Source organism: Gorilla gorilla, chromosome 18 (genome assembly GCF_029281585.2).
Source record: "Gorilla gorilla gorilla isolate KB3781 chromosome 18, NHGRI_mGorGor1-v2.1_pri, whole genome shotgun sequence".
Classification (NCBI taxonomy): Eukaryota; Metazoa; Chordata; class Mammalia; order Primates; family Hominidae; genus Gorilla; species Gorilla gorilla.
In genome coordinates this window covers 88,965,975-88,991,623 of record NC_073242.2, presented here as the reverse complement: position 1 = coordinate 88,991,623, position 25,649 = coordinate 88,965,975, and the positions used below count along the sequence as shown (strand labels likewise).

The window sequence follows — 25,649 nt, the reverse complement described above, 5'->3', positions numbered from 1 at the left end:
AACAATAAAAATCACATCACAACAATAAACTAAGATTGACAAATATATAACTACATTCCAGAATGAATGTTTAAAAGGCACCTATTGATAGAATATGGAGAAGGGGTACTATGGTTTATGCAACAAAGACTGCTCAGATATTAAAACGTAGAAAGATACAGTACTTTCTACCTCATCTCTCCAACCTCTCACTCAAGTCTTGGGCCTGTACCAAACAGGTAACTTGACAATTCTCTTCCTACCGTTTTTTAAAAAAAAAATCTAAAATGTATAAACATCAACTTGTAGCTTCGTTAAAATAATAATGATCTAGTAAAATAGTCATAGGGATATAGTTTCTTAAAAAAGAAATAATCTCTTTCAAAACAACAACCAATATTACCTTTATAGTGTAATAGTAAAGGTAGTCTAAGTAAAATCAGAAGCATGACTAAAATTTAATGGTACTATTATTAAACATTGTTCTGGAGGTTGCATTCAATATACTTAGCAGAAACAAAAGCAAACCAAAATAAAAAGAACAAAATTTGAAAAAGAGGAGACAAAACCATTACTCCTTACAGATAGTAGATACATATATAGCATGGGCAAACTTTAGTGCAGCAACAGAGAGTCTATTTAAATAGGCGAGTTCTTAAAAGCATCCAGTATACAAGTACTCCAGTGTATAGAGTCAATAAAAACTTTCAGGACTGGCCGGGCGCGGTGGCTCACGCCTGTAATCCCAGCACTTTGGGAGGCTGAGGCAGGCGGATCACGAGGTCAGGAGATCGAGACCATCCTGGCAAACACAGTGAAACCCCATCTCTACTAAAAATACAAAAAATTAGCTGGGCACGGTGGTGGGCGCCTGTAGTCCCAGCTACTGGGGAGGCTGAGGCAGGAGAATGGCGTGAACCCGGGAGGCGGAGCTTGCAGTGAGCCAAGATCTTGCCACTGCACTCCAGCCTGGGCGACAGAGCAAGACTCTGTCTCTAAAAGAAAAAAAAAAAAACTTTCAGGACTTTGCCAGAAGAAAAAGAAAAGAAACGAAAGAAAAGAATGGGATCCTTATTGAAGTACATTTAAAGAAGAATGTTGGAAATTAAAATCCAATATTAAAACAGTGCTAATTCTACCTTATTTTAAGTAACCCTTACATGTTTTTTTCAATTAAAATGGTGGTTAACAGTTAACTTTGTAATTTTTTTTGTTATGGTTATTAAACTCCTGAAACACCTGTGCTTGACCATACTCAGCCATTAAAGACTCAGTCTTGAAGCTACAGAAGTCTCAGATGGTTGAAGTTGCAGGAAGCAAGGTGCACTGATTTACCGGCATTCTGTTACTGTGAATCATCTATGGGTAGATGTTTCCTTGGTGTCACATTTTTGGATTTCATCATGAATTCCTCATGAGGTCCCATCTGTTGGCAAGGCATTATGGGAAGAGCAGGCATTTTGTTCTCCAAACGGCTGTGTCTGGAGCGGAAGCTCTCTGCGCTTCTCAATGGGAGAGTGCATCCCCCGGTGCGCAGATGCCAATAGATGAAGTTGGAGTAAACGCGGGGCAGCCTGACATGAGGAACAACACAAGCCTAAGTAGACATGTATGTCTCCACCATGTCCTCAGTACTTTTAAAGCCTGGAAAACTTTCTTTCTTTCCAGCAAAGGAGATAGGAAAAACAGAGTGTTGTTTTGTTTTCTTTGCTTCCTTCTCCCTCCTCCCCTCCTCTTCTTCTGTGAAATGATGGTGTCCCAGAAACTTGTAGACTCCAAGACTTCCGTGGGACTTTAAGGGTTGACCCTGTCTTCTGCCTCTTATATATATCAGTAAGTCGATAAATAACTGCTTTGTATCCTACACACCTCAAGTCAATGCATATGTTACACAGAGGTGCTTAGTCATGGTCCTAGAATCAAACTAATCTAGGCTGAATGCCAACACTGCCACATTTTGGCTGTGTGAACATAAGCACGATCCATAGGAAGCATTCTTTTTTACCTGCCACATTTCTCCTATTTGTAAAATGAAGATAAGAGTATTGCTTACTTCAAGAGGCTGCTGTCAGAATTAAACACAATAATGTATGCAAAGTGCTTAGCATTTTACAATAAATATTTCTTTATCTACTTTAGTAATTAAGTTGTTAAAAATAAATAACTCAGTAATCTATTCTTTAAAAGAAATATTTCTTCTGGCTGATATTAGTTGGAATATCTTTGGTTGTAAATAAAAAAAAAAAGCCCATGGAAGACAATTAATTAAAAATTACAGAGAATTCAGTGGATTATGTAATTTAAATATCCAGAGTGAGTTTAGGTATAATTTGGTCAAGGTTATGATTTATTTATCCTTACTTTTTTTAATTGTAATTTTGTTGGCTCAGTTTACTTCAGTGTTTTCAACTGAGTGTTCAAAGAACCTTCACTTCAAGAAAAGTGGCTGTAGAAATCCTATATTTCCTGTTTGTGTCCCATGGTGTCCAAAATAAGATCAATATGTTTAAGATTCTAAGGCAAAATGTTGACTTACTTTGTAATTGGACCACAACTCAAATCAGCTAATATATCTAGAGGAAGCCATGGTAGCAGTTGGCTTAGGCTTGGATGAACTGATCCAAAAACTGTGGCAAGTAAGATATGATTAACCCACTTATTTCAATCAGAGCCCTTGTCTCTAGAACTGGAGGTGGGTTTATGGGAACTTTCAATTATCTATTTAGGACAGTTAGGAAGCAGTTAAGGACTTTGGAAATACAGATATATGAATGAAGCATTGTGAGGACAATATTCTACCAGTAGACTGCATGTCTGTATTAATAGAATAGCATTTTCTAAGACTTCCTCCCTGAGTTCTCACATTTGCAGACACGGCACTCACTTTTAGCTTGATACCTGGAATCTCAATCATGCTAAAGTCTGTAGCCAAGCTCAACCATTAATGAGCTGCAAGATTTTTAGCAAGTCATATCTGCTCCCTGGACATCAGTGTGGTCACTTGTAATAAAGGAGGCTGGATTAAATGAACTCGAAGTTCCCAGTAGTTCCATGGGTCTCTAGGAACACAATACATTACCTTTATAAATGGGGAAGATGGCCATTAAGCAATTTCTCAACTTCTGTTCTGAAAATTACACAAAATGACCCAAGATCCTTTTATCTTTCTTCACTACGACTATTTCCTATCCCTTTTATCTCTTTGTTGATATTCTAGAGGCCTGCTTCAATATTTTCTCCACATCCCATTTTTTTTGTGAAATTTCTAACTGAAAAAAAAATCTATTAGAGATATCAATAACATCTAAGGAAGGAGGTCTCTATTTCAAGAAATCATTGTAAATTTTGCCTGTGTGTTTAGCAATACTTAGTTCTTGCAAATTTTCATCTTAGACAATTTTGACAGTTGTTTAAAATATATTGCTCTTTTTGAGTTTACAGTTATTTTTATTTGTTGTAAAATTTAAATACAATGAAATTTACAGTTATTACACATTTACTGAATTTTGACATGCATCCACCTGTGTAGCCCAACCTCATCAAAAAATAGAACCTTAACATTGTCTAAGAGTGTTTCTCATGTTCTTTCCAAGTCAATCATCACTCCCATGGCTACAGAAGAAACCATTATTTTGATTTTTCCCCCATAGATTAAATTTGCCTGTTCTGGAACTTAATATTAAAAAACATGCAATATGTGATTCTTTATTGTCAAAATTCAATTGACTAGATTTGTACATGTTAATCTCTACAGATCTTTATTCTATTCTACGGGTCTATATGTACTTATTATTTGGCCAATCCTATACTGCTTAATTTCTGTAACTTTGAAATCAGTTGAAATCAGTTATTTGACCTTTCCTGCTTCAATATTCTTTTCAAGTTTGTTTTGGCCCTTTGAGTTTCTTTGCCTTCCTGTATGAATTTTATGATGAGCTTATTGATACCTATGAAGAAAATTCTGGTAGGATCTGTAGATAAATTTTCAGAGAATTGGCATCTTCATAGTATTTAGACTACTGATCCAAATGTAACTTTTCATTATTAAAATAAAAAAAGTATTGCGGTTTAATTCCTAGCTATCTAGAAAAAAGAAAAAGCCGGGATTTAAAATAGTGGCACTAGTCTTTGGAAGAGAGGAAAAAAATCCAAAAGTCTTGAGGAATCTCTGACTATGGATAAGAAATTAAAAATTATAATTTCAATAAACTAAACAGTTATTTTTGAGATCCAACTGTTGGTGGATTGATCGACACCAAAATAAAGTAAAGATGCTAAAGCAGATCACCAAAACACATTCTGTGTCAATCTTCAAATTGATCAAGCATGGTGAAGGGAAAATGTGGTGATAAAAGGCAGCTGAGAGCCATGCAGTAATAAGTTGACAGGGGCTCGGTGTAGTTAACTCTTTTTATATTCTGAACTTACAAACAGAAAATACTTAAATGGGATCAACTCTTTCAACAGTTGCAATACATTTTTGGTTTTGGTGGGTTTTTTGTTTGTTTGTTTGTTTGTTTTGAGAAGGAGCCTCCCTCTGTTGCCCAGGCTGTAGTCTGGAGTGCAGTGCTGCCATCTCAGCTCACTGCAGCCTCTGCCTCCTGGGTTCAAGCGACTCTCGTGCCTCAGCCTCCTGAGTAGCTGGAATTACAGACGCACGCCACCACACTCAGCTAATTTTTTGTATTTTTAGTAGAGATGGGGTTTCGCCATATTGCCCAGGCTGGTCTCGAACTCCTGATCTCAAGTGATCTGACCCCCCCCCCCCTCGGCCTCCCAAAGTGCTGGGATTACAGGCATGAGCCACCGTGCCTGGCCAGTTGCAATACTTTCACAAGAAATCACAAAACTAAGGGGTTAACTACAATAAACACATCTTTGATTCATACTGAATCTCTTGTTCCAGAGTTGCGAAGTTATTGTGTTACCAATAAGTGATGCAGATGTTCAGGGAGACAAATACTCATCATTCGTATATCATATGAATATTTCAATATTCATATATTGAAATATATGTTCCATCAACATATATTTCAAAATATGTTGATGGAAGGATAAAAATTTGAATTCAGTACTAAGTAATAGTTACCTTTAGATTTTGGGAAAAATTGAGAAAAGTTAAAATCATGCTAAAAATGCTTTGCTGCTTTTCTTTATCCCTTACTCCCTGTCCCCACCATATCTTACTTCTTTCCTTCTGACAGCAAGCATCAGGTGTCCTCAGTGGGCCAGTCTCTTGCTATGCTTTGAGACCACAATCATATCTTTACTTCTCTCTCTGGCTCCTTATTCCTGTCAATGAGTTCCAGCTAAATATCATTGCTTCATTAAAGTTATTCTAACCTAAAGAAAATCCTTTTCTGTTATTCTTTATACAAGTCACTTATCCCTTATTTATCTCCATCATTACACTTACTTGTTAATTTTTCTGTTCTTTTTTCTTCCAGTACAATAAACACCATAGTATCCCTACTACTTCACTGGATGAATGAATTAATAAACAGTTGTTTTCCTTGACTACTTTGTAAATTTTCAGAGAGAAGAAACTTTCTCTAATTCATCATTTGACCTGAAAATTCTGATCTCGGATATCTATAAAAAATATTTAACATACGAAGTGTTACAAAGGTAATTATAGAATTTTGCATAAGGTAGGTGGAGTTATCTCAGTAGGAGTTCTTCAATACCCCAGAGAACACAGAAGGATTTCAAAGAGGCAATAAGCTACATGCCGGGTCTTCAAAAAATGTGAGGCATTTACTTGGCAGATGAAGGGGCTCAGCTCAGACAATCTTACCAGTTTTGCTGTAAAACTTAAATCCAGTCATTTATTCTCTCTTTTAATAAGCATTTATCAAGATACTATGTCAGCTCTATCCTAAGCACTTGTGATACATGGTAATGAACACCAGACATAATATGTGCTGTCATTTACCTTAAAAATCTCAACTCCATGAAGGGGGTGAACATTAATTAAATAAACATAAAAGATACAGTGCTTGAGTGCATTAATCATTTTTTCTATATTATTTTATTTAGTTCTCACAAATGCCTTATGAGATAGTTACTATGATTAGCACCCACTTTATAATAATAAAATTGAAGAAAAAGAAGGAATTAAAGATGACAAACCCCCACACCAGGTAAGCCAAAGTAGGATTTATACGCAGACTAATTCCAGGGCCTGAGCATTGGAATCATGTTGAATATAAAGTCAGTGGTACCTACCCCCAAATATGTTATGTAATACGAATTATTAAGAAATAAATACTTTAAAAAATTAAGTCAAATAGCAAAGTACAAACTGATGTGAGGTTAGATTTGAGGGTTAGACAGGACGAAGCTTGCAGTGGCCTTGTAGGTCTCGTAAATATATATATTTTTTCTTTTCAGAGCAATGGGAATCCACGGATGGGTTAATGCCGATGAGGAAGAGGGTAGGCAGGGTGATGTGAAAATATTGGAGATGGTCCAGAGGTCTTTGATAAAACCAATAAAGAGGTCCCAGCTACTCAGAAGGCTGAGGCAGGAGAATCGCTTGAACCCAGGAGGCAGAGGTTGCAGTGAGCTGAGATCGCGCCACTGCACTCCAGCCTGGGTGGCAGAGCAAGACTCCTCTGTCCGGGGAAAAAAAAAAAAAAGAAAAAAAAGTCATTGCATTCTTCTGGATAAAATTAATGGTAGTTTGGAATAAGATGACAGCTATAATTAAAGCAAAGATGAGTGGATGAATTTGAGAGCTCTTTAGGAAGGTGTGTAATAAAAAATATATTGATGGAATAAAGTATAAGGAGACTCTAGCACAGTAGTATTGACTGAGAGATACAACACTACGTGGCCATGAGGAAGGGAATTATTAGGAATAACTCTAGAGAGTAAGATAGGCTAGAATACAGCTTGTTGTAGCTTGGAATGGAGGTAGTGTGCTAAGGTGGATAGAGCTTTCAGTTTCAATATCATGCTTGCAGTTAACTTTCTGAGTAACATTGGGCGAGTTATTTTTCCTTACGGGAACTCCATTTCTCATGCAGAAACTGATCAATAACCCAGGAAGATTTGAGACGAAGTAACATTGTGTGTGTGACAGAGTTGCAGAGTTTCTGGCTCCTGGGAGGAAGGAAATGCTACTATCAAAGTTATGAATTTGGCATAGTAAAGAACCTTCTTCCCTATAATCCGTCTCAAGTACCAAAAGTACCCAAATATCTGAAGTCATGATGCAGCTTGATTTTCAAGGGTAAAATAGATAATTTATTCACCAATTACTAATTGGTCCACAAAAAATATATAGAACTCGTTGTATATGCCCTGGTAGCCCATGCTCTTGGAGCCTACATTCTGATCTCTGAAGCCATGTAGAAAACATAGTAAGGGAAGCCTTCTTACCAGGGTTTACAAAATTTAAACAGGCAATTGGGGATTTTGACACAAAATATATTTTTCCTTTAATTTTAAATTATAAAACGTAATTTCAGACCAAGAATTGGGAGGCCGGGCATAGTGGCTCATGCCTCTAATCCCAGCACTTTGGGAGGCCAAGATGGGTGGATCATTCGAGGTCAGGAGTTAGAGACCAGCCTGGCCAACATGGTGAAACCCAGTCTAAAAAACCAAACACCGCATGTTCTCACTCATAGGTGGGAACTGAACAGTGAGAACACATGGACACAGGAAGGGGAACATCACACTCTGGGGACTGTTGTGAGGTGGGGGGAGGGGGGAGGGATAGCATTAGGAGATATACCTAATGCTAGATGACGAGTTAATGGGTGCAGCACACCAGCATGGCACATATATACATATGTAACTAACCTGCACATTGTGCACATGTACCCTAAAACTTAAAGTATAATAATAATAAAATAAAATACATAAATACAAAAATTAGATGGGTGTGGTAGCATCCCAGCTACTCAAGGGGCTGAGGCAAGAGAATCGCTGGAACCCGGGAGGTGGAGGTTGTAGTGAGCTGAGGTCCGAGATCATGCCACTGCACTCCAGCCTGGGCAACAAAGTGAGATTCCATTTCAAAAAAAAAAAAAAGATTTGGAAGATCCAAATATAATAAATAAATCTTAAGAATTAATTTAGCTGTCTATTCATGGTAGCATTAAAAAATTTGAGAAATTTAGAAGCAATATTATCTAGATATTAAGAAATACATATCAGATGTGATCCAGGTTATATCTAATTCTGTGGTTGGTATCTTGCTAATATTCATAATTTATTACAAAGACAACTTTCCCAAAGTTTTCTTGCTCACCCAAACGAGGTGGGTAATAAATTAGATTGAGTCATGGAAATTTGTATTGAGTTGAATCAATAGGAGAGAGGAAAATTCAATTTTCCAAGGGAAAATGCATAGTAGATGCACAATGTGTAGCAGATTTTCTGAGGAAAAGAAAGTAATATAGGATGTGGTGCTGTTCCCATTGTTCCAGATCTCTCAATTTATTTATTTATTTATTTATTTATTTATTTATTTATTTATTTATTTTTAATTGAGACAGAGTCTTGCTCTGTTGCCCTGGCTGGAGTGTAGTGGTGCGATCTCAGCTCACTGCAACCTCTGCCTCACGGGTTGAAGTGATTCTCCTCCCTTAGCCTCCTGAGTAGCTGAGATTACAGGCACCCGCCACCATGACCAGCTAAGTTTTGTATTTTTAGTAGAGATGGGGTTTCACCATGTTAGCCAGGCTGGTCTCGAACTCCTGACCTCAAGAGATCCACCCGCCTCGGCCTCCCAAAGTGCTGGGGTTACAGGCGTGAGCCACCATGCCCAGCCCAGATCTCTCAATTTACAAAGAAACTTTAATCTGCCATGCCAATCCAAGTAGCTAGGATCATTATAATAGATCAACGTAACTTGTCAGCATCCCAGTATTCCTTGCAGAGAACTTGCCTTGATCTTCCAAACAAATATATGAATTTTAAAAGTTAACATTTAGTAGTTTGTGTTCATGCACCTTTTTATTTTTAATTCAACCAAAGATAAAACTGTTGGAAATAACAAAGTAAATGGGTGAGTCTCAGTATCTCTCTTTAAAACCTTATAATTATAGTTGTGCATGTTTCTCTTTCTGAAATATAACACTAGCAGAACACAGGAAGCCCCTAAAAAACTGGCTAGCCATATGTAGAAAGCTGAAACTGGATCCCTTCCTTATACCTTATACAAAAATTAACTCAAGATGTATTAAAGACTTACATGTTAGACCTAAAACCATAAAAACCCTAGAAGAAAACCTAGGCAATACCATTCAGGACATAGGCATGGGCAAGGACTTCATGTCTAAAACACAAAAAGCAATGGCAACGAAAGCCAAAATTGACAAATGGGATCTAATTAAACTAAAGAGCTTCTGCACAGCAAAAGAAACTACCATCAGAGTGAACAGGCAACCTACAAAATGGGAGAAAATTTTTGCAATCTACTCATCTGACAAAGGGCTAATATCCAGAATCTACAAAGAATTCAAACAAATTTACGAGAAAAAAGCAAACAACCCCATCAAAAAGTGGCGAAGGATATGAACAGACACTTCTCAAAAGAAGACATTTATGCAGCCAAAAGACACATGAAAAAATGCTCATCATCACTGGCCATCAGAGAAAGGCAAATCAAAACCACAATGAGATACCATCTCACACCAGTTAGAATGGCAATCATTAAAAAGTCAGGAAAAAACAGGTGCTGGAGAGGATGTGGAGAAATAGGAAAACTTTTACACTGTTGGTGGAACTGTGAACTAGTTCAACCATTGTGGAAGACAGTGTGGTGATTCATCAGGTATCTAGAACTAGAAATACCATTTGACCCAGCCATCCCATTACTGGGTATATACCCAAAAGATTATAAATCATGCTGCTATGAAGACACATGCACACGTATGTTTATTGCGGCACTATTCACAATAGCAAAGACTTGGAACCAACACAAATGTCCAAAAATGATAGACTGGATTAAGAAAATGTGGCACATATACCCCATGGAATACTATACAGCCATAAAAAATGATGAGTTCATGTCCTTTGTAGGGACATGGGTGAAGCTGGAAACCATCATTCTCAGCAAACTATCACAAGGACAAAAAACCAAACACCTCATGTTCTCACTCATAGGTGGGAATTGAATAATGAGAACACTTGGACACAGGAAGGGGAACATCACACACCGGGGCCTGTTGTGGGGTGGGGGAGGGGGAAGGGATAGCATTAGGAGATACACCTAATGTAAATGACGAGTTAATGGGTGCAGCACACCAACATGGCACATGTATACATATGTAACAAACCTGCACGTTGTGCACATGTACCCTAGAACTTATTATATATATAAAAGTATGTATATTATATATTTATTATATAATATATATTTATATATATTGTATATATATATTTATATATATATATATAAATTAGCTGGGCATGGTGGCGCGCACCTGTGGTCCCAGCTACTCAGGAGGTTGAGGCGGGAGAATCACTTGAACTGGGAGGTGGAGGTTGCTGTGAGCTGAGATTGTGCCACTGCACTCCAGCCTGGCAAAAGAGTGAGACTCTGTCTCAAAAAAAAAAAATTAAATTTTATTTATTTATCTTATTTATATATATATTTTTGAGACAGGGTCTTGCCCTGTCACCCAGGCTGGAGTGCAGTGGTGCAATTATGGCTCACTGCAGCCTTGAACTCCTGACTGACTCCCGCCTCAGCCTCCGGAGTACCTGGGACCACAGGCAAGCGCCACCACAGCCACCCAATTTTTAAATTTTTGTAGAGATAGAGTCTCACTACGTCGCCCAGGCTGGTCTCAAACCCCTGGCCTCAAGTGATCCTCCCCTCTCAGCCTCCCATATAGCTAGGATTAGAGGCGCATACTCTTTTTTTTTTTTAATTTCGACTTTTTTTTTAGACTCAGGGTATGTGTGCAGCTTTGTTAGGTATATTGTGTGATGCTGAGGATTGGGCTATAAATGATCTTTTCACCCAGGTAGTGAGCATAGTACCCAATAGGTAGTTTTTCAACCCTTGCCCCCTCCGCCCTTCCTGCCTCTATTAGTCCCCAGTGTGTGTCACTCCCATCTTTATGTCCATGTGTACCCAATGTTTAGCTTCCACTTATACATGAGAACATGCAGTATTTGGTTTTCTATTCCTGCATTAATTCACTTAGCATAATGGCTTCCAGCAGCATCCATGTTACTGCAAATGATATTGATAGATGCAGGAGGCAGGTAAGAGAGGGCCCCGGGAGAATTTCCGACCCGCCCTGCAAGTGTTTTCATCAGATGCTTTTGTGAATGAGGGAACTTGCTTAAGGCTTTCTGTGGACATGCCCACCATGGACTGGGGGCCCACCTGCACACTGGGAGAATGGGGCGGAGCCACTGGGGATTTGTGCCTTATGCAGAAGGGAGGAGCCTGGCCTTTTCAGCTCCTGTGTGTGGACCCCTTCTTTTTTAACTGGGAGATTTTTTATAATAAATTCCACTCTCGGCCGGGTGCAATGGCTCACGCCTGTAATCCCAGCACTTTGGGAGGCTGAGGCTGGCGGATCACCTGAGGTCAGGGGTTCGAGACCAGCCTGGCCAACATGGTGAAACCCCGTCTCTACTAAAAATACAAAAAAATTAGCTGGGCATGGTGGCAGGTATCTGTAATCCCAGCTACTTGGGAGGCTGAGGCAGGAGAATCGCTTGAGCCCGGGAGGTGGAGGTTGCAGTAAGCCAAGATCGCACCATTGCACTCCAGCCTGGGCAGCAAGAGTGAAACTCCGTCTCCAAAAAAAATAATAATAATAAATTTTAAAAAATTAATAAAATAAAATAAATATAAATTCTGCTCTCCTAAAAAAAATGAAGATATTAAAGTACTATAGGTGTTCAGAGAAGAATATCACATTTTAAAAACCTGTAAAAAAGTTTCATGAGATCTGTGAATTCAGCATTAGATTAGGGAATGTGATGGGCAATGAGAATGTTCCAGACATAAAGAACTGCAGAAGAACTACAAAGAGCATGATGGAGGAATCCTTGACTTGGTCCAATCCTATTTATCTTTGCAGTAGTTTGGGTCAGAAAGTCCTAGAATATAAATCATTGTAGGTCTTTGTGTATGGCCCATTGGAATACAGGAAAAAGCAAATTTTCCTCTCTCTACTCACACATACCACACAGCACATAATGCTTCTATGACCGTGTGTGTGTGTGTGTGTGTGTGTTTCCAGCACACCAAGCAATTCTCTGGCAGCATACACCAGTGGGGTGTCCTATAATTTAATTCAATTCTGACAGTATCTACCTGAAGATAGCATCAGATTTCACAAGTTGAGGGCTCAGTCCCACAAGACTTCTCCCCACTTCAGATGCCAATCACTACCCTCAGATTACGACCTGTGCTTCTGACCAACTGGCTATAAATCAGAGATCCCACCACCCCTACTGGAATTCAACTAATTTACTAGAGTGCCTCAAAAAACTTTAGTAAACACTTTACTAGATATCACATCTGATATCGCTCTATTTCTCAATATCCAGATGATATTGCTTCTAAACTTCTCAAACTCTTTTAATGCTAACATAAATGGACAGCTAAATTAATTCTTAAGATTTATTTATTATATTATGATTTCCGGATCTTCTAATTCTTGGCCTGAAATTAGGTTGCATAATTTTAAATGAAAAGAAAAAAAATTTATGTCTATGTGTAATACATAATAAAATCTCCAATTGTCTATAAATTTGGTAAACACTAGTAAGAAGGCTTCCCTTACTATGTTTACTGGAGTTCGGGGAAATACTTTACTTATGTCTACTCATATATTACCAGTACTTTACTTATGTCTAGCCACATATTACCAAATATCTGAAGTCATGACGCAGCTTGATTTTCAAGGGTAAAATAGATAATTTATTCACAAATTACTAATTGGTCCAGAAGGCTATTTTAAAGGCTACAAATGAACAGCAAGATCAATACATACATAGGGTGAGGTCTGGATGAATCATGAGTACGAGAGCTTCTGTCCCAGAGTGGATACAACCATATTCCCTGGTCTGGAAGCTCACTACACCCAGTCCTCTGGGTTGTTGGAGGCTTCATTTCACGGGCATGATTGATTAAATCATTGGCCACTGGTGATCAACTCACCTTTCAGTCCTTCTTTTCTCCCTGGAGGTGGAGGTAGGGTTGAAAGTTCCAGTCTTCTAACAACATCATTGGTTTTGTCAGGGATAACAAAAGACACTCCTCTTTCCTTTATCACTCCATAGCTGTTCTACAATCCAGGACAAAAGGCCAAATATTCTAACAAAGGATACTTCTATTGGTCTAGTCACTTAAGAGTTACAGAGGTTTTTAGGACCTCTGAGCCAGGAACTGCGGATCAAATCCAAAATATATGCAGTCAGCCCTCAGTATCTATGGGTTCCATATCTGTGGATTTAATCGATTTTGGATCGAAAGTATTTGAGGAAAAAAAAGGATGGTTGCATCTGTACTGAACATGTACTACATGTATGGACTTTTTTTGGTCATTAATTCCTAAATAATACAGTATAACAAATATTTACATAGTATTTACATCATGTTAGTTATTATAAGTAATCTAGAGATGATTTAAAATATACAGGAGGATGTGCATAGCTTATATGCAAATACTATAGCATTGTATATGAGACTTGAGCATTCATGGATTTTCGTATCTGCAGGGGGTCCTGGAACTAAGCCCCCAGGGACACCAAGGGATGGCTGTATTTCACAATATCACAGGCTACTAGTGATATAGGCAGGCTTGGGGAGGTAAAGCCTATCAATATGACTTTGAGATTTGTGATCTGAGAGACCAAAATAGATACCCCTATATGGACTAAGATGGACCCTCAGGTTAAGAAAACAAAAGTTGGCTACTTGTGTTCAGGACTCAGCTGGCGTGGCACCTTCCTAAATTCCTATGGCTATAAGAAAAACCACACTATTGCTAAACTCCCTAATAGGACCTATCAGGCACATCATCAGACCCATCCTAACTCAGATTTACAACCTAAACCACTACAACTCTGACTGGACAAAGGACCAGCCTCACAAACTTTTTTTTTTCTTTTTCTGAAAAGCAACTACAGACCTTGAGCCAGTTTCAGGCAGCTTAAAGAGCCGACACACAAACTTTGTGTCCTACAGGTCATCTTTTGATGTGAAGAACCAAATTCTACCTCATTTTCATGTTAAAACCCTGCCACGCAGTGAATGTGGGATGTTTGTTACATATATGTTTACCCATTGCACATGTTCTTGACTCCTCTCATAAATATGTATATCTTTTCCCCCAAAAGTGCTGAATATGTATGAATCTATTCTGTGACACAGGTGCTATAATGCCATAAAACCCAAACTGCCCTTTCCCTCTTCAAAGAGAGTTCCTTCGGCCATGCTGGAGACTGTCTCTTCCTGGCTTGCAAACTAATATTGCCAATAAAACTCTTCTTTCTATAATTTATCCCTCCTGGTGGTATATTGGACAACACACTTCACACATGAGCGACTCAAAGTTGTGTGTAGTATGGAGTTTTTTTTTGTTTTTTGAGACAGAGTCTTGCTCTGCCACTCAGGCTGGAGTGCAGTGGTGCGAACTCAGCTCACTGCAACCTCTGTCTCCCTGGTTCAAGTGATTCTCATGCCTTAGCCTCCCTAGTAGCTGGGATTACAGGGGCCCATCACCACACCTGGCTAATTTTTGTATTTTTAGTAGAGACAGGGTTTCACTATGTTGGCCAGGCTGGTCTCGAACTCTTGATCTCAAGTGATCCACCCCCTTGGCCTCCCAAAGTGCTGGGGTTACAGGCGTGAGCCACCAGGCCCAGGCCTATAGTGTGGTTTTAAAAAAATGTTCCTAGCACAAGAGAAGGAGTAGAGTTAGGAGAAATTATGACATCATTCTGTAGATGTGTGATATTTGAAATTCCAGGCAAATGTGCCCTTTGGCGATTATAAACACAGCACTGAAGTTTGAACAATGGTAAGAAGCCTGCAGCTGGATATTTACAGCACTCTCCATAGGAATAATTCTGTGTATCCCCATAGACTAAACTCCTTCCACTGCTAAATCCAACACCCATGCAGCTTCATACTCCAGGAATGCTAAAGTTTGAATTTCCCAAATATTTTATGCTGTCCACTACCCCCATTCACTTTTCCCACTATTTCTCTTCACTTAGGCTGCCTGATTTATGCTAGACTTTCTAGTAAGTACCTACAAAACTTTTAATCATCAGTTTAAAAGCCACAGTTTAAATGCTTGGCTTTCTGTGAAAAATTTCTGACCTTCCCCTGACTGATTTGAGTTTATTTTCCTTCTCAGTTCTTACTTCACTCTATAAACAGTGGGACGGATGCCTTGCTGCATTTGTACTATTTGCTGCTATGTGTATTTTCCCAATAGGCTTAAATATAGTTAAGGAAAGGCAGAGTGCCAGTAGTTTTATCTGTTCATCCTTGGGCCTGAGAAGTGCATGGGATGGAGTTTTTTGCTAGGAAACTTATTCAATGGTTTCTTTAGCTAATGTAGGGTCTGAGAAAATGATACCACATAATGAAGTCCTCAGAAGCAACTCTCTCTGACCTTCCCCTGACCTCCTGTCTCTGGCCCCTCATTCTCCCCTGAGGCTAGTCATAAAAACTAGAACCCCTTTTCTCCCAAGCCAGCCACAAACCCTAAAAATATTACTCCAATTTCCCTCCCTACCTTCCTGTGTAAAACCTGGCATTACAGAAATTATCTGACCTACCTTGTTTCGTTATAGTCATAAGACCCCTATTCCAGAGAGGGTCATGTTCCATGCTCAGAGAAGAGAAATGAATGTGCAGAGAGGCCAAGACGAATCTAGATAGACAGGTCTTGCTAGATATTGCCACTAAATCTGTTAGCATTAGGTTACAACCTTTTTTTGACCCTAATAGGTTCACTGCCTGATACCCATGGTAAGTCAATACACCAAGACACAAGCTTTCAGCAGAGAAAGAGGTTTAATAGTAGGGCCCTCGAATGAGGAGACAGGAGGAAACCTCAGATCCATCTCCCTGAGGAACTTGGGGTTAAGCTTTTAAGGATTTTGGAGTGGGCTGAAGTGTGGTGATCAGAGATCACTGATTGTTGAAGAGTGCAGGGTGAAGTCATGGAACAGGGAGAGGAAGAAGTTGTATCCACATGCTGATCCTGTTCCTCTGTGGGAGTCCTCAAACTGGGTTCGGGAATTCGGTGTCTAAAAAACATCTCCAAGGATCCTTAAACAGGAGCCTTATGATTCTAATGTCAGAATCCTGCCTGTGGGAACAATGGGGATGCAAATCAATTCTTAATCATTCTTGTGACTCTAATGTCAGAACTCCTATCTACAGGAACAATGGGGATGGAAAGGGTCAGTATCTGGTGTTACCTGACTTTCAGCAACAAGGAAACAGGCCAGAATGCAGCCTGATTCATGCTTAATTATAACTATATTTCTGTCAAGAAACTGACATGCAATTCTTGTCAACCCTGTCAGGGTGGTTTCATTTTTGTCCCAAAATATTTCTACACGGCTGTCCATATGTTGTTGAACTCATGCATAAAAATGAACAGTTTCCCCTGTATCTTTGGGTCTTCATTCTAAGGACTCCCATGTCACATAAAACCATGACCAGGAAAATTTGTATGCCTTTTCTCCTATGGATCTGCCTCTTGTCAATGATTTTCAGTCAACAGACGGCAAAGGGGAAGTATTCTCTTAGTGCCCTCACTACTAAGAATTTTCTGCAAATGATATTGTTACTGGAAAGGGGTTCTGATCCAGATCCCAAGAATGGGTTCTTGGATCTCATGCAAGAAAGAATTAAGGGTGAGTTTGCAAAGTGACAGCAAGTTTATCATGAAAATAAAGGAATAAAAGAATGGCTACTCCATAGACAGAACAGCCCCAAGGGTTATTTTTATGGCTATTTCTTGATGATATGCTAAACAAGGGGTGGATTATTCATGCCTCCCCTTTGTAGACCATATACGGTAACTTTCAGACATTGCCATGGCATTTATAAATTGTCATGGCACTGGTGGGTGTGTAGCATTGAGGACGACCAGAGGTCACTCTGTTCACCATCTTGGTTATGGTGGGTTTTGGATGGCTTCTTTACTGAGACCTGCTTTATCAGCAAGGTCTTTATGACCTGTATCTACCTTGTGCCAACCTCCTATATCATCCAGTGACTTAGAATGCCTAACAGTCTGGGAATGCAGCCCAGTAGGTCTCAGCCTTATTTTATCCAGCCCCTCTTCAAGATGGAGTCTCTCTGGTTCAAACGCCTCCGACAGTATTGTAAGCAAGTGAAATGACAAAGCAGATGAACATGAGACAAAAGCAAGATGGGGAAGAGGTTGAGCAAAACCTCGAAAGAGAGAAATTCAAAGCAAACCAGCACCCAGACTATCAGCTATCCAGAATCTAATGGACAGCACCTTCTCTGTACACTTCCATTCCCTCATAGATTCTTCCTTTTCCTTAGCCTATTTCCCCGTGGGGGTTCTTCACATCCATGAGACAGGAATGTCATTATATTTGATGCATTATTTTCACAGCTAAAAATATTAAAAGGGGCCGGGCACGGTGGCTCACACCTGTAATCCCAGCAGTTTGGGAGGCTGAGGCAGGCAAATCACGAGATCAGTAGTTAGAGACCAGCCTGGCCAACATGGTGAAACCCCGTCTCTACTAAAAATACAGAAAGTTAGCTGGGTGTGGTGGTGGGCATCTGTAATCCCAGCTATTCGGAAGGTGGAGGTAGGAGAATCCCTTGAACCCGGGAAGCAGAGGTAGTGAACCAAGATCGCGCCATTGCACTCCAGCCCAGGTGACAGTGCAAGACTCCGTTGCAAAAAAAAAATACATATATATATACACACATATATATATACATACACACATATGTATATATATACACATATATACATATGTGTGTATATATTCAAAAATATATATATACACACACATATATATACACATACACACACATATGTATATATTTACACATATATACATAAGGTTGAGCAGATCATGAAAATTAAATAAGATCATCCATGTTAAATAAGTATTTCAGTATATATATACACATATATATACACATATAAACATGGATGATCTTATTTAATTCTCATGATCTGCTCAACCTTATGTATATATGTGTGTATATATGTGTATATATGTGTATATATGTATATATGTGTATACATACACATATGTGTGTTTATATATATATGTGTGTGTGTATACTGATATATATTTTTTTGCAATGGAGTCTTGCACTGTCACCTGGGCTGGAGTGCAGCCATACATATGTGTGTGTGTATATATATATGTGTCTGTATATATATATAAAATGGTAAGTTTCTTAAATATGACTAACTCTTTGCAATTGTTTTATCTTTTCTTATTTTGTCACATAACCTCAGGACCTAGCAAAATACCGGACACATAAGAAAGACCCTCATTTTACTCTTTCAGGCTACTTGACATACTTACCACAAGGTAAAATAATTTGTATATTATTTCCATTTGAAATTTAAATCTCAGTATTCACTAAGTAGTATTTATTAAAATATGTTGTAAATAGGGTTTAAAATGTAGAATCTCTCAAAGTTTGGTAAAGTTAGCAGAAATTATTCATTTATCTCATATTAACTTAGTATTGGGTAATAAAAAAGGATCAAATATATAATTAGTTTGTTTTTTTAAGTCAAAAAGTATTTTTAATATTATAGCATTAAATTATAGTTACCATTATTAGTCATATTTATTCATGAGAAGTAATTTGATATCTTACAATATAACCTAATATGTGGTATAACCTCTTGCAGCCTAATTTTTCACGGATGAGCTCTTGCATACTTTATATCCTCGGAGGTTATATTTTAACATAGTCTAATTACCACTTTCCTTTTATTTCTATTCAGTTTGACACAGCCACTTTGCCTAAAATAATTTAATATTCTTATGAATGAGATCGTGTTAAAACTAGCCTATAACATCAATCGCCTTTGTTTATGCCAACAACTCTATTGAATTAACATACTAGAATGTGCGAACAAATGGCCCTTAGAGGGAAGTGAAAAAATATTCTTCACAATTTTTAAATGATTGCCAAAGAATTTTAAGCATTTCTAGTTTGAATACCATTTAACTGTACTACAAGTCAGGGTCCTTAGTAGTCTAATTAATATGGATAAGAAAAAATACTTTTATCTCTTTCTTTTCTTCTATTGCATCCTTACCCATCCAACCAGGGCACCATGCTGCCAGACTGGTCCCAGGTGCTTTGGGTGAGACCAGAACATGTTTGGTAAAACATCATGTGGCATTTTCACATGCCTCTACACAGACACTCAGACAGCTGGTCTTTGCACAGCGGCATTACAAGTGCTATTCCTGAAGGTAGATGCTTACAACCAAATCCTAATATTGACTCTTAGCAGTCATACTACTTTGGGGGAGCTGTTGCTTCCCTTAGCCTCAGTTTTCCAACTTCTAAATCAGGTTAATAATAGTACCTACCTCATAAGGTTGAGCAGATCATGAGAATTAAGATCATCCATGTTAAATAAGTATTTCCATCTGGCATATCATATAGTAAAAGTTCAAATACCATCAGTTGTTTATTATTACAATTACCAGCATTGGCCTAAATTTTAGACAATTATTCGTTTACTCTAATGTCAGTTATTCCTTTACTCTAATGTCAATGCTTCCTGCATCCTTCAGGGTGCATCATTTAATAGAATTTAGTAGATGTCAAGGATCTAACATAACCTTAGGGACCAGACCAAGACCTTCCAAAAGGCTGATAAACTTCGTAAGATTACACAACGTGATCTTAGCTCACTGCAACCTCCACCTCCCGGGTTCAAGCGATTCTCCTGCCTCAGCCTTCTGAGTAGCTGGGATTACAGGCGCACGACCACCACACCCAGCTAATTTTTGTATTTTTAGTAGAGATGGGGTTTCACCATGTTGGCTAGGTTGGTCTCGAACTCCTGACCTCGTGATCTGCCTGCCTCGGCCTCCCAAAATGCTGGGATTACAGGCATGAGCTAGCTTTTAGACCTGATTCTAGTATCAGCAGTTTATAAAATGACTGACAGTGATGTTACTCTAATAAGATATGTTTCTATTAAGACATCAAGAGCAATGTAGAAAGCAAAGGATAAAAAAGAAAAAAATAATGATCATAGTTACTACCGTCCACTTCATAGTTAGCTATTGGGAAAGAAAAAATTGTAAACTGCAATGGGCCAAAGCCACAGGAAATAACTATTCACAAGATCATGATTGTGAAACATTGAAAATCTATAACAGACATTTATAATTTAATTCTCAGGATGTTCTTGCTAATATATTTTCCTTGGTTGAAAGTAGATTCAATCTCCAGCAAATGTGGGCAACACTTAGAAATAACCAGAAACATATTGATTTGCAGATTTTATGTTTTGGTTTCTATCTATCATTGCAAACGTTCTCTGTTAAATACAGACATTAGCACCACTTCTGCAGAATGATCTCATCATGGTAATGCAGGAGAACAGTTTTGCAATCTGTAATGTCTTCAGAAAGCAACCCTAATGAAATAAATCAAAATATACATTTCTTCTCATTGCTGGACTCTAATCTACTCATGTGCTGAGTTTAATACTCATTCCAGGATTCTCAAATCTGATTGATGATGTCTTTGAACAGTTTGGAAAAGGATAATCAACCACAAAGCCCAACTTGAAGCTGAGCTGAATTTCCAAGCCTAAACATTTAATGTGCTTTGATTTATACTTGCTGAAAGGCTTAAAAAATTCAGGTTGTGTATGTATGTGTCATCATTCAAAGGCTTAAAATTCAATTCATTACCTGAGATATTTCTGTTTGTGAAGAACACTCCTGACTTACCACATGACCTTCAGTAAAACTTACAATCAGGATAGTGACCATCTCATGCCATTATTGGATAAATGTGCACAATGGAAGCTACATTTCATATGTCATCAATATTAATTATATATGGTTTATTGGTGATTATAAATCAAATCTTGTGATTGCTGAAATGTTTTGAGTAATTAATCTAAGACATTGCTATAACATTCCAGTGCAGGAATATCTAGAATTCCTCTGAAATAGAAGTGATTGTAAAATACTTGTCACATAATATTTGTGGGGGTGGGAATAGTAGAGAATTTTAAGTTTGTTTCAGGGGTTCAACTAAAGACACCAGAATGGAGGCTGAGGTAGGAGGATCACTTAAGCCCAGTAGGCCAAGGTTGTGGTGAGCCAAGATTGTGCCACTGCATTCCAGTCTGGATGACAGACCAAGACCCTGTCTCAATAATAATAATAATAATAATAGTAACAACAAAAATAAAAAAAGAAAATGCAAAAAAAGACACCAGAATGTCATGTATTAAGATGTTGTAGTTACAATTTCATATTCTTCTGCCTTCCTCTCAGAATGTTCATTACACAGTAATTGAGAAATTCTGCCTATTGTATGTTTGTATGACAACATATAATTTACCTTTCCAGAGAACATGCTAGACATTTGATATGTATAATTACCAAATTTTATTTTCCTTACAAGCTTATTACCTCTAGTTAGGAAAATCAGACAAATAAGTGGCCTAATTCTTACTTTTAGCTACCCGAAAGACGATTTGGAAAGACAATTGTTTTTCACTGAGACCTTAATGTTATCTGATGACAGGTTAGAAAAATGAGAATTACTCTACAGGGGACTACAGATTGAAATCTGTAGTTATCACCACTCTTATTAGATGCATAAGAGAGCTAATGAGTTCATTTCTGAGCTGCTTCATTTTCCCATGGATGGTGAGCCACCAGGAGACTAACAACAGAGATAGTCAAAAAGACACAGATGGATGCAAATGTAAATTTGTGTGCTACCCAGTTTGGGGTACGTGTGGCATCCAGGATGTTCCAGTCACACACCAGAGATAGGATCCAGTCAATCATTTATAGAAAACTCTCCTCATCGTATGGAAGCGTCCACCTCACACATGCCATAGACACCATTAGACTATTCTAATTCCCTACTCTTGAGTGGCAATGAGATTATAGTTGTAATTCATTCTGCTCTTGGCAATCATGAAGATTTTATTTTATTACATTTTTAGCACCTCAAAAAATAATTACTGAATGAGAAATAATTGTTATCAAATTACTGGGAAAATTTAGATAATTCAAAATTCTCTATTCCCAAACATGATTTTCTAGCTCTTAAATTTGCACAAATACACAAAGTCAGTGCCATTTATTAAGTAATAATCATCTTTGTTACCTTAGATTAAAAACATTATCTCAACCTCTATTATGCATAAAATACTTGAAGAATACACCTGACCTGCTTACAATACCCAGCAGCCATTAATTAGACTAAGGCAGGGAAAGAATAAAATAGATACTTTTAAAACACAAGATACATGTTAGGATGGGATTTGGTTATTTCTTTTAAGAAAAATTAAGTTTACATACTTAGTTAAAAATTTATAATGGTAAGAGTTGCTATTTTGCCCATCTTTGTTGTAGCGGCCAAGGGAAAACTTCCCCTTTGCCCCCTGAAGATTCACTGAAAAGTCAATTGGCAAAAGGCAGATTAATAGGTGTTAAATTAAGTTTAATCTAAAGCTGCCTCCTAGGAAGTATGGCCTAAAGGTTTCTCCATATACAGTGACCTGTCAACTATACATAAATGGGCTGTAATTCATCTTGTACTAATCATCAAGTGTTGGCCAATCACAGGGCACCAACTGTTCAAATAAGAAAAACACTGAGCTGTAACCCATCCAGCTGTTTCTGTACCTCACTTCTGTTTCGTTTATGGCACTTTTCTGTCCATAAATCCTCTCCAACCAAAGGACAGCACAGGAGTCTCTCTAAACCTATTCTGGCTCAGGGTATAGGCTGCTTGATTTGCAAATTGTTCTTCACTCAATTAAATTGTTAAATTTAATTTGTCTAATATTTTTCTTTTAACATAGGAGAAAAGGCATATGCATCTAATAACGTGCATATGAGTCATACAAAATATAAGAACTCAAAGATGTGGCCAGGTTAGGGGAAAGGGAGAAAAGGAGGCCTGGCTGGCAAAGATGGTCTTGTTATTTAGATGAACCTCACAGGTAGCAGCCTCCAGATATAAGAGCTGTAAATGTTTCTTTTGGACGTTTAAAGATGTCAGACTCAATCTTTCCTAGATCCAGATGAGGGAGGACCTCAGAGACTGCAGAATCTGTAGAGTACAGATTCTCTACAGATGCAAATCTCCCCCGACTTAAAACAGCTTTGCAAGGCAACTTCTGTTAATATGTCAAAGAAGTATATTTTGTAGTGAAATATTTTGCTTTTCTTCACTGTGTTTTGCCAGCACTCACAGAGTCAACCTATTGGAGGTATTAATAAAGTGAAAATACAAACACCATGTAAAATGAATAGCTTACTCTATCAAAGTTCTTAAATCTTGGGGTTGAAGGTAATCTTTGAGTAACATAGCTCAATATTGCACTCATGGCAGGTCTTTCCTTCTAAAAATATATATTTTTTAGTGTATACCTGGCATCTTTTGGATGCTTTTAAGGAAAGGATAGGACACATTTAGTGGCCCATGCTACCTTAAAATACTTTTATTAGTATTACTATAATTTTTATTATTATTATCAGGTATTTCTATCCCCTTGTGCTAACCTGAAACATGCCTCCTCTAGTTTTCACTCACCTTTTGCCCACAGGACTTGTGCAGAATCTCCTACAGATGGCCGTTCTATTCAGGTCCAATCAAACATCTCCCATCTCTTTAAAATGTTTATATGTCTCCAAGTATGCTACTTTTACCAGATCCAGTTGGAACAAATGGCTCAAGCAGGACCATCAAACATACTGCACTCTTCTGTGTCCTCAACACCTCATACCTTGTTAAGCACCCTTAGCTCACAGTATCTTATGAGGTTTAATTGACACAAAAAAATTCAGAATTCACGTTGTCAGCATCAAATACTAATGAGCTGTTTCTCCTGATGCCAGATTCACACAGATTTGAATATGTGTAACCAAAATCTCATAGTCTGAGGAACATTCTTCCTAGTCCATCTCCTATGCCTTTTGTGGACCCCCCACACCAACCTAGGATGGTTCTCAGTTCATTGCAATCCCTGATGCTCTTGCAGAGATCCTGAACCACACACAACCTCTCTTGGCTAGTATGAATTTTGCCGATGGCAGCATTTCTAAAAGAAGATGGAAAAATCAGACTTGCTTCTCCCTTCCCTCTTGCATAGACATATTAAGGATCATTATCTTCAACACCATCGTCATCACCACCAGCACCACCACTGCCTTTCATTCATCCTATATTTATGCTAAATAGTTGACATATCATAGCCAATCCTTAAAATGACTTTATGAAAGTATGATTATTCTCATTTTAATATAAGAAAGGGGTTCAGAGAAATAATGCCATCTGTCTAAGTGACACCAGTGGGATAAGAGAGATCCCCAAATGCCAGCGGGACCTTTACCCAGGCCAGTGTCCAGGCTTTTAGACACTGTTTGTTACCAGAAGTAAATCAAGAACAAATCAGGAAATACTGAAAGTATGAGAATTAACAGCAAAGCTAAAATACACACTCAAGAAAAGGGAGTTCGGACATACTCAAGTTTGGGGTTCCTATCTTTACAGGTTTCTTTAACCAAAGGGTAGTATATTCAAAAGGATTTCTGGAAAAAAGTGAAGATTTCTCGGAACCGTGGTGTCACTCATTTTTACACCAAATACGAATGTTCCCAGAACTGCTATGGTGCTGGTGGGTGTGGGATTTAGTACATTAGTGAGCATCTATTCAAAAAAAAATCTTAAGTCATTTATAAAACTAGTGGTGATCATTTTTTCCAGTGTGTGCTTGTGAGGATTGTTATGTGATAATTGGTCACATGCTTAACATATCACACTAACCAAGAGAGGCTTGTGTGTGGTTCAGGATCTGTGGAAGGGCATAAGGGATTGCAGTCAACTGAAAACCATCCTGGTTTTTCTTTCTTTTTTTTTTTTTCTTTTTTGTGGGAGGTACACAAATGGCACAAGGAGACGGACTAGGAAGATGCCCCTCAGCCATTGCGTTTTAGATGTATTCAAAAAGGCAACTTTTTTTTCAGTTATGCCATCTCCTCTCTTTAGTCCATCTTTTCACATAGCCATCATTTTATTGCTTTGCTTTATTTTTCTACTCCCCCAAAATGAAAACGGCCTGAAGAGTCTTCCTTGCATATCTACAAACACCCCTGGAGTAGTATTCCCTGTTTATAATCATTTCATCCCCTATGGAGAGTAGAGGCTAGTGTGTCACATTTATCTTTTCTCGCTGCCACATGAATTCCACCAACATAGGCTTCTGTCTTCCACTCACACATTCAGGGCAGGTACACAGCAGGTGCCTCAGTACTGACAACTTCTGGGTTTTGATTTCTTAGCGCCCTAAATATTCAGTGTTACCCAGTCAGGGGGAGGGGAAAGTATGGTTTGAAATCAACAATTCCAAAAGAGACCAAGATATGAGAACAGACAGAAAATCAGATATAAACTTGCAATGTAATATGCTGACATT

The 25,649-nt window shown here is 38.2% G+C and overlaps 1 long non-coding RNA gene across 1 annotated transcript; it reads left to right on the top strand.

Annotated features, from left to right (window-relative positions):
- Window positions 1-1,444: 1,444 nt before the first annotated feature.
- Window positions 1,445-23,347, top strand: LOC109023652 (uncharacterized). The gene is made up of 5 exons (XR_002003084.3): window positions 1,445-1,588; window positions 5,427-5,607; window positions 6,019-6,122; window positions 18,453-18,528; window positions 23,250-23,347. It is a non-coding gene; the product is annotated as an uncharacterized lncRNA (long non-coding RNA).
- The last annotated feature ends 2,302 nt before the right edge of the window (window positions 23,348-25,649 follow it).